General features: G+C 37.6%; 1 protein-coding gene across 1 annotated transcript in view; it reads left to right on the forward strand.

Moving 5' to 3' along the window:
- The first annotated feature begins 3,893 nt into the window (after window positions 1–3,893).
- Luzp1 (leucine zipper protein 1) overlaps window positions 3,894–14,501 on the forward strand; it is a 79,342-nt gene continuing 68,734 nt past the window's right edge. The window contains exon 1 of the mRNA XM_010625992.3: window positions 3,894–3,917. The gene's annotated coding sequence lies outside the window, so the exon portion shown is untranslated. The remainder of the gene's footprint in view (window positions 3,918–14,501) is intronic.

Below are 14,501 nucleotides of genomic sequence, written 5' to 3' on the forward strand. Positions count from 1 at the left end.
GGGCGCCGGCTGCGGCCACCGGCCTCCGGCTGCCTGGGCTGCGTGCGGGGAAGCCGGGGTCTTGGGCTGCCGGACCTGGGCTTCGTAGCCCGGTGGAGACCTCTCCGAGGTGCCTGCGGTTTGTGCTAATTACCTCGGAGGAGGAGGCTCTGCGAGCCGAGAAAGACCTTGTTGCTTTGGAGCATCTGTTTCTTCATCGCGTCAGCCCCTTTCCTAACACTGCAGAGCTTGTTGTGACTTGCTTCGGAAATGCCGAGGCCAGTGCTCACACTTGAAGGGGGGAAAGGGGAAGAGATGAGGCACCCCAAAAAATCCCCGCAGTGTCATTTGCAGAAGGCCAAAGACGGCTTGCGGATTTCTCGGTTGCACCTTCACTGCCTTGAATGACCTTGGGGAAGGGATTGTGCTTTTGGGCGCCTGATGGCTAATCTGTCGATGGAGGACAAAATACTGTATGGACCTCCCTGGCTTTCCGCCTTTCGGGGATGTTCTGAGGTCCCCCTCCCCCCCAACTGCTGCAGTACTGATTTAAGGAGCTGGACTAGTGTCAGAGCTGGGAAGAATTCGATCACCTGGGAAGATTTTACTACCCCAGATTAGGGAGGAGGGAAGGTTTAGGATTTTAGGAGGGTATTTCCTTTCAGAGAATCTGTACAGAATGTTCCAGATTGCTGTCACTTTGAGTGCAGCTTTAGTGGCGTTTGTGCGGTTACATTGAATAACCCCCATAGAAAATTCTTCTCTCGTTAGAAATAATTGTTTAGCTCAGAATTCCCCTTGGGGCAGATTAAGGTTTTGCTCAATTTACTCTGAAGAATTTTCCAGGTTTCTAAAATTAAGCCACTTTTCTAAATATAGTTACTAAAGTTGAGAAATTGAACTAGTGGGATGGGGAGAGAATGGGTTGGAATGTCAACCTATATAGCAAGCATAGGTTCATTGTTGACCAGTGATTAATAATATAGATTGATAATTACCTTTCTTTTTTATTTTTATGGTACTGGAGATCGATCTTGGGTCCTTGCGCTTTCGAGGCAGGCGCCAGACCCACTGAGCTAAATCTCTGGCCCTTACCTTCCTTTAAAAAAAAAACTTCAATAATGTAAGACCAAGAAAGGGAGCTAATATTGTTGAGTTGCTTACTCTGTTCCTAGTAATTTTGCTAGGTGGTAGATATTTTGCATAGTCTTGCTAACAATTCTGTGAGGTGATAGTTGGCATTCCTGTTTTTACAGATGTGTAGAACTGAAGGTCAGAAGGTAAAGTTTCCCAAGTTCACACATAAACTAGTAAAAACTGGAGCTGGAATTCAAATCCAAATCTCTTTGTAAAGTCTGTGGTTATTTCCATTATGCATGCTGCCTAGGAACCAGGAAACCTAGTTTCAGGCCTTTTACTCAGCCACTGGGTCACTGTGGACCCTGAAACAAGTCAGTTAAATCTATTTCCCCATAGTGTTGCCTCCTTCTAGCATTGTTATTAGTGTGATTTTTAAATTATGCTACTGTTTGAAAAAGACATGAGCTTTGGTAGTATGTAGTAGGTGCTTAACTTTTGCTTATTAGTAGTAAAAATGCAGTACCTAAGTGATCAAGTATTTCACTTAAATAATGGAAGATGGTAGACATCTAATGGTTCTTCCACTGTGGAGGCCTTCGTTAGGATGACATTCTTGATCAGAAACTAAGCCATTTTTTTAATGTAACATGGCTTTTTGGTACAATATTAATTTACACTACAGGTGGCACTTGGTCCAAATACATAGCTTTGACATGTGTAATTACACCACTCACTACCTTTATTCTCCTAAACTTACCTTTTAGGAATTGAGCATGTTGATTCTGGGGAATTTAGAAAATTTTAAGTTTAAGATAAGAGCGAATCCTAGAATCAGTGTGCCAACTTGTTAGGAAATAGGGAAGCCTTGGAGTTTAATGCTGGGGTAAATTAAGAGAGAGAGAGGGAGAGGGAGAGACACTTGTTGATTAGGAGAAAGGTGAACAAATTTGGAAAGAACTAGGTCATAGTTCCTTTTAGGCCAGAGGATATTTTGGTGGGGGGTGAAATTACCCCAAAGATTTATGAAGAAGTTGAATATTTTAGTTTTTGTTTCCCTTTGAAATGTTACCTCCTATGCTTATGAAGTCCTTAACATGTTATGGTTAGCATAACAGGTCCAAATAACACTTAAGGGTGAGGATGCTGTGAAGTATTTAGAAGCTTTGCCTTTCTGCCTTCGACAGAATTTCCTTAGTGTTGATCTCTTTAAATTTGCTTTATAGGGGCTGGGGATTTAGCTCAGTGGTGCCACCTGCCTTGCAAGCACAAGGTCCTGACTTCAATCCCTGGTAACCCCCCCAAATTTTATTTATTTATTTATTTGCTTTATAGGTAGAAATTGTGATTGCTGGGAAGACCTAAGATTTTTTTACTTGTCATAATTTTTTCGTCACTAAACCTGACCCAATTTGCTTTAGCTCAAGTCTCTGACTTGAAAAGTGCTTGAAACTATTGCTGAGAATCTAGAAGGAACTTTGTTTCTACCACTTCATCCTTTCCTTTTTAGAATTCATTTTATTTCTCTAGTTTTTCAGTTTTATAATCTTCCTCTCTCACCTGTGAATTTGAGAATGGAAACTCTTTTTAATATAAACCATTGGCCTTTATATACCATTAAGAAATAATGATTAAATTAAAATACCCTCCAGACTACTCAACATTTTGGGTGGCTGTGGGGAGAAGATAATAACTCTGGGAGGAGGTAGTCATTATCCTCATTTTGTACACGAGGGAGCTGATCTCTGAGCAGTTACTGGGAGAGCTAGTTAGCGGGCCAGCCATTGGTTTGAGCGAGGTATGACTGATGCTCAGGCTTGGGATCTTTTATTTCATTATACACTCTGGTGTGTTGAGGTGAGGGTGGGGGTGTCAAGGGGAAGGCTTGAAAACACCATTTTAAAATCTGAGCCACAACATAACATGCTTTGTTAGCTTTTATAAAAATTTCTGTTTTAATATACTCCTTTTATAATTTCTAGATATACTTTCTTACATTGTATCTTTAATGCCATCTTTAAGGGCACAAATTCCTTCACAGATTCAGCATTTTTTTTTTTAAGTGTGGTACTTTGTATTCACTGGCTGTTTGAGCTAGACCTCCTCCTATTTTATATGTCTCTGAAAGCACCATTGCATTAGTTTGCTATTGAAGAGCCTTCATATTTTCATGTCCCTCCTTATTCCCGTTTTATCTGGACAGTCATATTTTTAAAATGTATGTTATTAAAAATTTGCATAAACCTTAAAAAATTCACCATACTTTTAATAAAATTACCATACTTTTTTGTTACATATCTAGATGAATGCACATGAGAAAAGTTTGAAGATTTTCTGTAAACCGAGTATACCCATGTAACCATCATTTCAGTCACTGGAAGCCCCCGTGCAGTTATCTTCCTTTTCTTGCCTCCCCTGTGCCCCACCCAGGGTTATCACTATCCTGACATGTAGCAGCATAGATTAGTTTTGTCCTTTGTAGAAATGGAATCATATACATTCTTTTGGTTCTAGCTCCTTTTATTTAACACTATGAGGGTCTGCAAAAATTTTTACTTTTTGGACTTGGAATAAAACAAAAAAGTTAAATTCTGTCTTAGCCTGTAATGAATTCACTGTATAACCTGAACCTTGCACATCCTCCAGCTTAATTTTATATCATTTTTATTGTCCATTGTGCTTCACTCACTTTAGCGTCTTTATTCTTTAATGCAACAAGTTTTTTGTGTTTGTTTTTTAATCTCAGGCCCTTTGTATGTATATGGCTGTCTTGTTCTTTTTCATTTTTTTAAAGTGGTCCTGTGGATGTCTCTCCTTTAACACTCTTTGCATGGCTGCCTCCTTCATGCCTGGACTTACATGTAAGTATCAGAGATTCTTTGTGCTTTCTCTGTTCTCTATGCTAGCTTCTATCGCTTGACTTCATAGCATCTGCTGTAATTTGTAATGATAGATCTGAAAGCATGATTATTATCTGTCTTCCCTTCTAGACTGTAAATACAGAAAATTCAGGTTTTGTTCTCCAGTGTGTGCCTTGTACCTAACACAGAGACTGACACATACTATATGTTTTTTTTTTTTAATTTTTAAAAATTTTTAAATTTTGGAACTGGGGATCGAACTCTGGACCTTGCACTTGTGAGGCAGGTGGCGGCACCACTGAGCTAAATCCCTGGCCCTATATATTTAATTTTTAATGGCCATTTTCCCAGTTTAGCACCTTTGTTCCAGTTATTTTTTTGTCTTTTTCTTCTCTCGTGTTAAGCTATTTAAATCTTTTTTTATCCTTCAGGACTCTTTTGTTTTTCCTCTTTGAAGTCTGTTCTGACTTTGCAGTAATAAATCTTCTCTAAAATTTTATGTTTATTGTTCATATGTTCTTGTTGTCATACTAGCATGTTTGTTTATTTATTTATTTATTTTGGTACCGGGAATCAAACTTGGGTCCTTGGGTTTGCAATGCTGGAGGCAGAACCACTGAGCTAAATCCCTGGCTCTGTACTAGCATTTCTTTTTTTTTTGGTACCGGGGATTCTAATTTGAGACCTTGCGTTTGTGAAGCAGGCGGTGGGGGCCGAACCACTGAGCTAAATCCCCGGCTGCTGTACTAGCATATTCTAATCCACCTCATTGGGTCAAAAACTTCTTTCTTAAAAGTCTTGTAATTTATAAGTACAAGTAACTAGTATTTCTCATATTCTTGGTGATTTTTGTTGTTTTGTTTTTTTGAGACAGGGTTTCACTATGTAGTTCAGGCTGGCTTTGAACTCACTGTATAGCCCAGGTTGGTCTCATACTGGAGGCAATCCTTTGGTCTCAGCTGCCCAGGTGCTGGGGAGATTACAGGTGTGCCCCACTATGTCTGACATTCTTGGTGAATTATACTAGTTTGTATCTTAATTACTTAATTTGAAAAAAATGTTTTTGTGTTTTTTTTTTTTTTCCCCCCAGTGCTAAGGATCTAACCTTAGGGCCTCACATATGAAGTAAATGTTCTACCACCAAGCTATATATCCCCAGCCCTTTTTATTTGTTTTTTTGTTTTTTGAGGCAGTCTGGCTCAGAACTCTCCAAATAGCTTGGTCTCAAATTCTTGGTCCACCTCCCTCAGCCTCCAATGTGTTGGGATTATAGGCATGAACCACCACATCCAGTGAGACATTTTTTGATAAGAAGCCAATTTTGGCGGGGGGTAATTGGGATCCAACTCAGGACCTTGAGTTTGCGAGGCAGGTGGTGGAACCACTGAGCTAAATCCCCTGGCCCAAGAAGCTAAATTTGTTTTCACGGATACTCTTGTGAATTCCTGTCACTGAGCTTTGCACATAGTAGGCCCTCCATGGATTTCTTTTTTCTGTTCTTGTATTATTTTGAGACAAGGTCTCACTGTGTAACCTGTGCCACCCTTGAATTTGAGATTTTTCCACTTGCAACTTCTGAGTGGTAGGATTAAGGTATGTGCCACTGCACCAAGCCCCTCAGGGGAGTTTTTGATAATTGATCTTGATATTTATGTATAGGAGCAATGTGAACAACCCCCATCCCCTATACTGGGGATTGAACCTAGCTAGGGCCTTTGCAGTGAGCTTTTAAACCTTTTTATTTTGACATAGGTTCTGTCTAAGTCACTAAATTGCCCAGGCTGGTCTCAGAGTTGCAATCCTCCTGGCTCAGCCTCCCAGACTACTAGGAGTACTGGCAAGTATCACCATGCCCAGCTTCTCAGTGGAATTTTTGATAATTGATCATAATGATTCTTATGTATAAGTAGAAGTTTTAATTTCTTAGGCTTACTAGCATGGATTCTTCTTACTAGGATTCTACTTAGTGTTTCCTTTAATCCAGAAGCCAAGGATGCATTAACTACTTCAGGTGATGCAGTTTTTGTGGTGGGGGGTACTGGGGAATGAACTCAGGACCTTGATTGAGCCTGTGAGGTAGGTAGCAGAACCACTGAGCTAAATCCCTGGCCGTAGGTGAAATAATATTAGGGTATGAAAGTACAGAAGTCCAGTTCTGGTGTTAAGAACACATACACTACTTTTTTTTTTTTTTTTTTTTTTTGAGGAAGGGTCTCACCATGTAGTTGAGACTGACCTGGAACTCACTGTGTAGCTCAGGCTGGTCTCGAACTCACAGCAATCCTCCTGCCTCAGCCTTCCAAGTGCTGGGATTACAGGTGTGCACCAACACACCTGGCACATACACTACTTTTTAGGAACCTGTTACTCAAAGTATTAACAATGTTGTTTCTTCTGGGAAAGAGTCTGTGCTTGCTTAGTGCTCTCTGATTGCAGTTATTAACTGAAATGGGACACTAGCTAGTAAATCATTTGAGTTATTCTGTTAACTTTTTTTATTAACATTTTATTTTGATTTAAGTATTGAAAATCTTGAGCCAATTTAACCTGTTTAAAGTCACTTTTACCTGTCATTAAGCTTGTTCAACATTCTCCCGTTTAAAGACAGAATAATGTATATACTTTGTCAATTTAAATGCAGATCAGCCTAGTACATATTTCATATATAGTAAATGTAAATCCATTTTCTAAGAGATGCCTATTATATTTTAAATCTGATTATTTTGACTTTGCTGATGGGGCTATATCACAGGACACCAGGGTAATTTTGTAATTATTTTTATGGAGACATTAAAGAAGAGGTACTTGTGAAGTTTCTGAGAGACAATGGGGTAATTTTGTTAACTTTTATAATCTCACTGTTATCTTTTTCTTAGGAATTTAGAAATATTTTATGAAATCATCCTATTTGCTTCTTTTTACTCCACCTAAGTTAAAACACACACACACACAAATTTAGCAACACTTGAAACCCCAGTAAACTTGAGTAAATTGATTTTTTTTTAAATGTGGGGAGATAAATGATGAAGTGTGGGAAATCTGTTATAAAAAGTAGTTTTCAGAGTTGATTACAAAGTTAGACTTATTCAACCCAGTCTTCTGTATTTTACACATTCACTGTCAAATTCTTAATAACTTTGGAGTATTTTTCTGAATCATTAATTTTTATTCGCATACAATTATTAAGCCGGGGGTGGTGGCGCATGCCTGTAATCCCAGCACTCAGGAGGCTGAGGCAGGAGGATCACTGTGAGTTCGAGACCAGCCTGGGCTGCATAGTGAGTTCCAGGTGTCAGTTTCAACTACATAGTGAGACTCTGTCTCAAAAAAAAAAAAGAAAAAAGAAAAAGTCAAATACAATTATTTTGCTATTTTGGGGGCAGTTGGTTATTCAGTTGTGGCTTCTTCACATTTTTTTGAGCATTTTGGATAGTCCACCTTTAAAGTTCCACTTCTATAGTCTCAGAGGCTCAATTTTACTTATCTTCAAAATGGTGAGACGAGTTGTGTTAAGTAATTTAGCATATAGAAGCACTTAGGTTATAATGCTGCTACATTAGTAAGTAGTAGTTATTTCAGTTTCACTTTTGTGTTTTTGTTTATTCAAGAATTGGAGAAAAACTTTGTTTTTATTTTCAAAATTTATTCTGATTTAGTGCAATGTCAGACACAAATGTTGGCTCAAGTAGTTTTTTGTTTTTTTTTTTTTCCTCTGTGCTGCTGGAAATTCCAAGACCAGAGCCTTGTATATGCCAGGCAAGGCCTCTACCACTGAGCCACAGCCTTGGCCCACCAATTGAATGTGTCCGTTGTCATTCGTGTGTCTGTCTGTCTGTCTGTCTGTCTGTGTCTGTGATTGAACCCAGGACCTTCCCACTGAGCTACAATCCCAGCCTCCTTTTTTTTTTTTTTTTTCTGATTTTGAGACAGGGTCTTGGTAAATTACCTAGGCTGGGCTCAAATTTGTGATCCTGATGCCTGGGCCTCTTGAGCAGCGGGGATTACAATAGGCATGCATCATTGCCTTCATCAAGATAACATTCTTTTTGTACTAGCAGACTAGAAGAAACTTTTAAAAGTTGAATTTTAACTTGATTAGTTTCTGATTATGCTAAGCAACTTTTTCAGAGACTAGTGTGATTTCTTATACAGTAACTTTTTCTTGGCTAATCAATTTATCCTTGGCCCAAGCATTGGCCTGTATGACTGTAATTAGTACCTGTATTGGGGAGAGATGATTTCTGGATGTGTTAGGCAACCCTTCTTCGTCACTTAAAGAAAGACTCTGCAACTGGTAAATGAGATGCATGGTAGGGTAATGTGTATTTCAAACCATTGTAACTTTTGAAAATTGTTTTAGAGTCAGGGGTTTAGCTCAGTAGTGCTGCCGCCTGCCCCGCCGGTGCAAGGACCCAAGTTCGATCCTGGGTACCAAAGAAAGAAAATTGTTTTAAAGTAATTATTAAGTCTGTGTTTGGTTTTGGGATAGTGATATTGTTAATCATTATTCCAGGTACAGTTTTCAGGTGATTGTTATAAACATTAATTATAATAGTATGTGTCAGGGACTGTCCTAAGCGTCTTATATGCACAATTTACTCATTTATTGAACAAAATTTTGTTTTTGTTTTTGTTTTTTTGAGACAGGATCTCACTGTGTAGTTGAGGCTGACCTGGAACTCACTATGTAGCCCAGGCTGGTCTCGAACTCACAGTGATCCTCCTGCCTCAGCCTCCCAAGTGCTGGTATTACAGGTGTGTGCCGCATTGAACAAATATTGAATACCTACCATGTTTGAGTCACATAATGTCATTTAATCCTCACTATACCCACAGAGTAGTAATATGGTTTATTTTAGCCCCATTTTACATATGAGGACAGAAATTAGATATCTTGTCCAATGTCACAAAATTGTTGAGGGTCAGAATTGGGATTTTTGTTTTCTTTTTTTGTGGTGCTAGGAATAGAACCCAAAACCTTGTGTCTGTTAGTGAAGAGCTCTCTACCGCTGAGCTATATCCCCAGTCCCAGGATTAAAACAATTTTTTTATTGTTGTATTTTAGATATACATAATGATAACATTCACCATAGGGAATTTGTACATAATATATCTTGCTTTTTTTTTCCATTCCCCCTTCAACCCCTCTTCCCCTCCTTATTTACCAAAGCTTTGTTTCCATCTTTTTCCTTCTATTCTTTTTTTCCTTATCATTTCCTTCCTTTCCCCCTTCCCCCTCCTTTGTTCTTCCCATTTCCCAATATCTATTATACATTTTGGTCCTTTCAGTTTCTCACACTGCACAAACAGTGCAGTATTTAAATGTGTGTGTGTCTGATGTATTTCACTTAAGAGTATGATCTCAAGATGCATCCATTTACCTACAAATGTCTCGTTTGTTCTTCTTTATCAGCCCCAGGATTTTAAGAGAATGCCAGTTGCTGATCATGGCATGAATTAATTTTGGGCTAGTTTTTGTCTTTGGGAGAGAGGCATTAATCAAAATTTGAGGTCTCTGATAAATAATCCATAATCAAGATGATTAGAGCAGGATGTGATTGGCTAAACTAGGATTACTTCCTCTTTCATACCTAACTCATCTCTTTAAAAAAAGCAAAACACAACAACAACAACAAAAACAACAGCAACAACCACAAAAAAAACAATATTGAAAATCCTTTTGGAGAATCCCAGTTCACTTAAACCAGTATGAATCAAATGTAAATTTTCAAAAAGATGGTTATAAATAACTTTACTAAATACTGTGCCCTCAGAAGTACTCTGGAAGCAAATGTTGTGAAAGTATGGTACTTTAAATGCTCAAATTAGGCAATTTTACTTGTTTCTAGTGAATCCAGTATCATTTTACTGCTTTTATGCAGATCAGGTATATTTCAGATTTCTAATTTTGTTGCTATGTAATTTTATGATAATCTCTTAGAGCTATATATAAGGTATTATAGTTAAAATACAAACATCAAGCCAGGGGTGGCTGCACATGCTTTTAGCTTTTTGTAAAACTTTTTGCAAAACTGTCAGTTACTTGCAGTCATGTGAAAATACTTGTTTTAGAGCTGATGGTGTATACAGCTCAATGACAGGATATTTGCTTAACTTGTGAAATGCCTTGGATTTGATCCCTAGCACCACCCTCCCATTTTTTCTTTATTCCTTAAAGACCACATTCACATTGCTTTCATTAGAACATATTATTATAATTTTTCAATTTTATTGTTTTTTAATCTGCCTAATTTATAAAACTTTATCATAGGTGTGCATGTATAGGAAGAAACAGTTTATGTATAATTTGGTACTGTCCTGGGTTTCAACCCTCCCTGGGGATGTTAAAGGGGAGACAGCTACTGCACTCCTTTTCAATTTGTCTTTAGAGCATATTGCACATTCTTAATCTTGATAAATCTTCATTTTAAAGGGGTTTATATTTAACTTCTGGCAATAGGAAAGTCTGAATGAAGTAAGTGATCAACTTTTTTTTTTTTTGCATCAGGGATTGAACTCAGGCAGGCACTATGCAGCTGAGCTATATTCTTGACTCAGCAATATTGTCTTTGCTTACAAATAAAATGTCATTTTAAAAAATGGAGCCTAGTTTTTTTTTTTTTTTTTTTTTTTTTTTAAATAGAACTCAGGACCTTGCACTTGCAAGGCAGGCACAGTGCCACCGAGCTAAATCCCCTGCCCTTGTTTTTTTATTACAGCTTTGTACCTTAGAACAGCTTTGTCACAAATGTGCTGTCTTATTAGTTATTTGGGAGTATTTATCTGATTAGGGTGTTTTAATTACATGTATTTAATAGTGGAAGAATGAGTGGCTCACTTGCTTTTGGTGATGCCAGGCATTGAACCCATGGCCCCAAGCATGCTAGGTATGTGCTATATCACTGACCTACATCCTCAGCCCTCATTCTCCAGCCACATTTAAGTTTTATAGTTGAAACTTCTCTGAGGATTATTAGTCCTTGAGGACTGATGATAAAAATCCATCATTTATGGATTTCAGTATATCAGAGGCCACTGAATTTAAGTACTTTATATGTCTTTAGTCTTCCTCCAACCACCCTTTAGGGTAGATAATAATATCTCCGTTTTATAGATGAGTAACCGAGTCGGTAGGATGTGAGCTCAGTGTGCCAGAGGTCAGTGCTAAGCAAGGATTTAATGCCAAGCTTGCTCTATTTTAAAGTGGCTTTCTTTTTTCCCTCCTGTCTCCCTCTTCCTGTCTCTTTCATCTCTTCCTCCTTCTCTAACCCCAGCCTCTCCCCCTTTCTCTCCTTTTTTCTTTTTTGAGACATGGTCTTGCTGTGTAGCTCAGGCTCGTCTTGAACTCAACAGCAATCATCCTGCATCAGACTCCCAAGTGCTGGCTGGGATTACAGGTGTGCTCCACCACACCCAGCCCAAGCTTACTCTTGAACATTACATTGTTCAACCAGAACACATGATAATTTAATGATCTGTACACTTGAGGTCATTACTTCCTAAATAAATGAAGTCAGCATCTTTTCATGTTCTCTAGCATAGGAAGAATAATATTTTTAGATTTTTTTGTTTGTTTGTTTGTTTTTTATTTTGGTACTGGGAATTGAACTCGGGTCCTTGCGCTTGCAAGGCAGGCCACCGAACCGCTGAGCTAAATCCCCGGCCCTTATTTTTAGATTTTGATGGGCTTAAAGATTATATCCTTAAGTGGAAGATTTAATACATAAGATGGTTAAATATGAAAAAATTTTAATGGAGATACTTACAAATGTAGTTAGGCTGTTGTTGTAAAAAGTAATGGTTCCTTATAGGTCTAAATCAATAATACTACTATTTATGCTTTCTGCCAGAACTGTCCTGGAGTGCAATTTGAAATATTTTTTTTTTGGCATTACTGAGGATTGAACCCAAATCCTTATGCATGCTAGACAAATGTTGTACCACTGAGCTACATCCCCAGCCCTGGGATGTTCTTAATATAATTTGATACATTTAGACATTAAAAACATTTTTTTCTTTAAAAATATTTTCTTTCATACTAGTTCCTAAAGCAATGGGAATAGTTTAGTGGTAGGGGTCTTGCTGAGGCAGGAAGCTCAGGACTAGATATCTGGCAAAACACACACACACACACACACACACACACACACACTCAATCACATAGCACACACATACACAGTTAAATGTGGGCCTGAGGATGTGGCTCAGTGGTATAGCATGTGCCTTGCATGTGTAGAGTCGTGGGTTTAATCCCCAGAATCAGGGTGGGAGGGGAAAGTTTTAAAGAAATGTGATGGAAAAATAGATGAGAGGATAGTGAGACCATTAATGGATCAGGGAGGGAAATATGAAGGAAATAATTAGTTAATTGAAGGATAATAATTCATAAATAGAAGGCAGTGAAGTAAAATTAGAGATTTTGGGAGCTGCATGACTGTTTAATAAGTGGTACAGTCCAGAAAGATGCAGAGAATCTGTTGAGGAAAGTGGAGAGGAGACAACACTGAATTAATTTACATATTTAGTCAGTTTCATTTGTTTTGTTTTTATGAGACAGTGTTTCTCTATATAGTCTAGGCTGTCCTTGAACTAGTAGTCCTCCTGTCTCAACCTCCTGAATACTGGATTACAGGCATGTGCCACCAGGTACAGCCAGTTTCACATCAGATTTAAAAGCTATGAATTTCACTAATTATATTCAGTTTTGCAGTATTTGTATATTCAACTCAGAGCTAATTAATATAGAGAAAGCAAAGACAAAAGAAGTGTCATGTGTATCTGTTGTTAAGAATTCTAATTTGAAAGATACTAGTCTTTGAAAGCAGATCCATAACAATATTGAACCATATATTAAAGCCAAAATGAGGGATGTAGACTAGTGGCTGCTTGGCTTGACTTTAATAAGCCAATCACATTTCAAGAGCTTTTATTTTCCAAATAAGGACATGAAAATGGAAAACAACCGGGAATGTGTCTCAGTTTCACCGTGCCTGTCTGGCAAGTGCAAGGTCCTGAGTTCGATCCCTAGTACCGAAAAAAAAAAAGGGAAACCATCTCTCCTCTAATAAAACCATTTTATTAAAGATGAAACATTTAAAACATAAGAGAAAGGGTAGCTCAGATTAAAGGAGTTTTTTTATGTTGAAATATTTGGCCTTATGAAAAAATGTATGCTAGTATTTTTTAGTGACTACACTGTCTGCTCTAAGTGGTCAATTGTGTCAAAGTGACAGTTTGTAGTTTACTAAGATGAATCTGGGCTGAAGTCTATGAGAGTTTCATGGACTAGAGTTTTACAGTGATGGATGGATAGGATTTAAATAGGCAGAAAGAGAATAATTTTCTAGGCTAGGGCAAAGCAAGGGCAAAGACACTGAGATTGGAATAAACCTGTATTATTAGTTGGACCTGATCCGTTATTGTTTGATCCAAAAATACAGTTTAGGTTGTGGAGTAGGAGGAGATAAGATTAATGAGGTAATGTTTGGTCAGGTTATCAGCAACATTAAGGAATTTGGACTTGATCTTGCCAACATTTGGCAATTATTGAAGGTTGATATGCTGGGCAGTAAGTTGATAGAATTATAGACTGATGAATCAGGAGATGTTATATAGACTATTTGGAGGGAGGCCAGTTAATGATTTTTTTTTAATTTTAGAAATTCAGGTATAGATACTATAAGGGCATGAATTTAGGGAATAGGGTGGGGAAAAAGGGGATAGATTGGAGAGATTCTGGAGAGAGAGGACTTGATGGTGTGGAGAAAAGGCAAGAAGTTAAGCATTTACTTTATAAGATTGGTAAAACAGACTTTGTTGTGATATTCATAAAAGTTGGAAAAGGAAAGAAGACATAGCTTCTTATCTGTTGCCCTCAAATTCTTTGCTAACTACATTACTTTACATTTCTGTGTTTTGTTCCATTTTTTTGAGAGATGTTAAGATTCTCTAAAATTGCTCTAGGATTGATCTGGAAGTTATTTTATTTTGTAAGTGTTCATTTGGATAAAATTGCAGTACATGTTTTACCACCAAGTGTTGTGTAAGTTTAGTTATGGGAAGTTGTATCCTAATAAATACTGTCACCACTAATTAGATTAGCATAGGGAATTTTGGGGATGCATTTATTATTTTTAAAAACAATTTGTCCTATGTATATTAATAACTGTAGAATAAACTGTTTCAGCCTGATGGTTTAGTTTACAATAATACTAGTTTAAATAATTCATTTGTTTTTGTAATGTGTTGTAGTAGAACATGCCATTTCTGTAGGATCTACTAAATACATAGCAGGTGCTTGGCATGTAATAACATTTTAATCATTACAATTGCTTTATGAAATAATACTGTTGTATTATTCCTGCTTTGCCGGTGAGCAAAGTGAAGCTCATAGAAATTTACAAAATCTCCATAGGGTACTTTTAGGGTTAAAATTCCAAATTGCTTTTTCCAAAGCCCATGTTCTTTCTACCTCTCTGTCCTTGGATTAGCCATCAAAAGAATAGGAATAAAGAGTGGCTTAGTTGCAATAACCGATTAGACAATAATTTAAGTCAATGATTTTTTTTTTTTTTTTTTTGGTCC

Source organism: Fukomys damarensis, unplaced genomic scaffold (assembly GCF_012274545.1).
Source record: "Fukomys damarensis isolate Sample0158 unplaced genomic scaffold, DMR_v1.0_HiC HiC_scaffold_23, whole genome shotgun sequence".
Classification (NCBI taxonomy): Eukaryota; Metazoa; Chordata; class Mammalia; order Rodentia; family Bathyergidae; genus Fukomys; species Fukomys damarensis.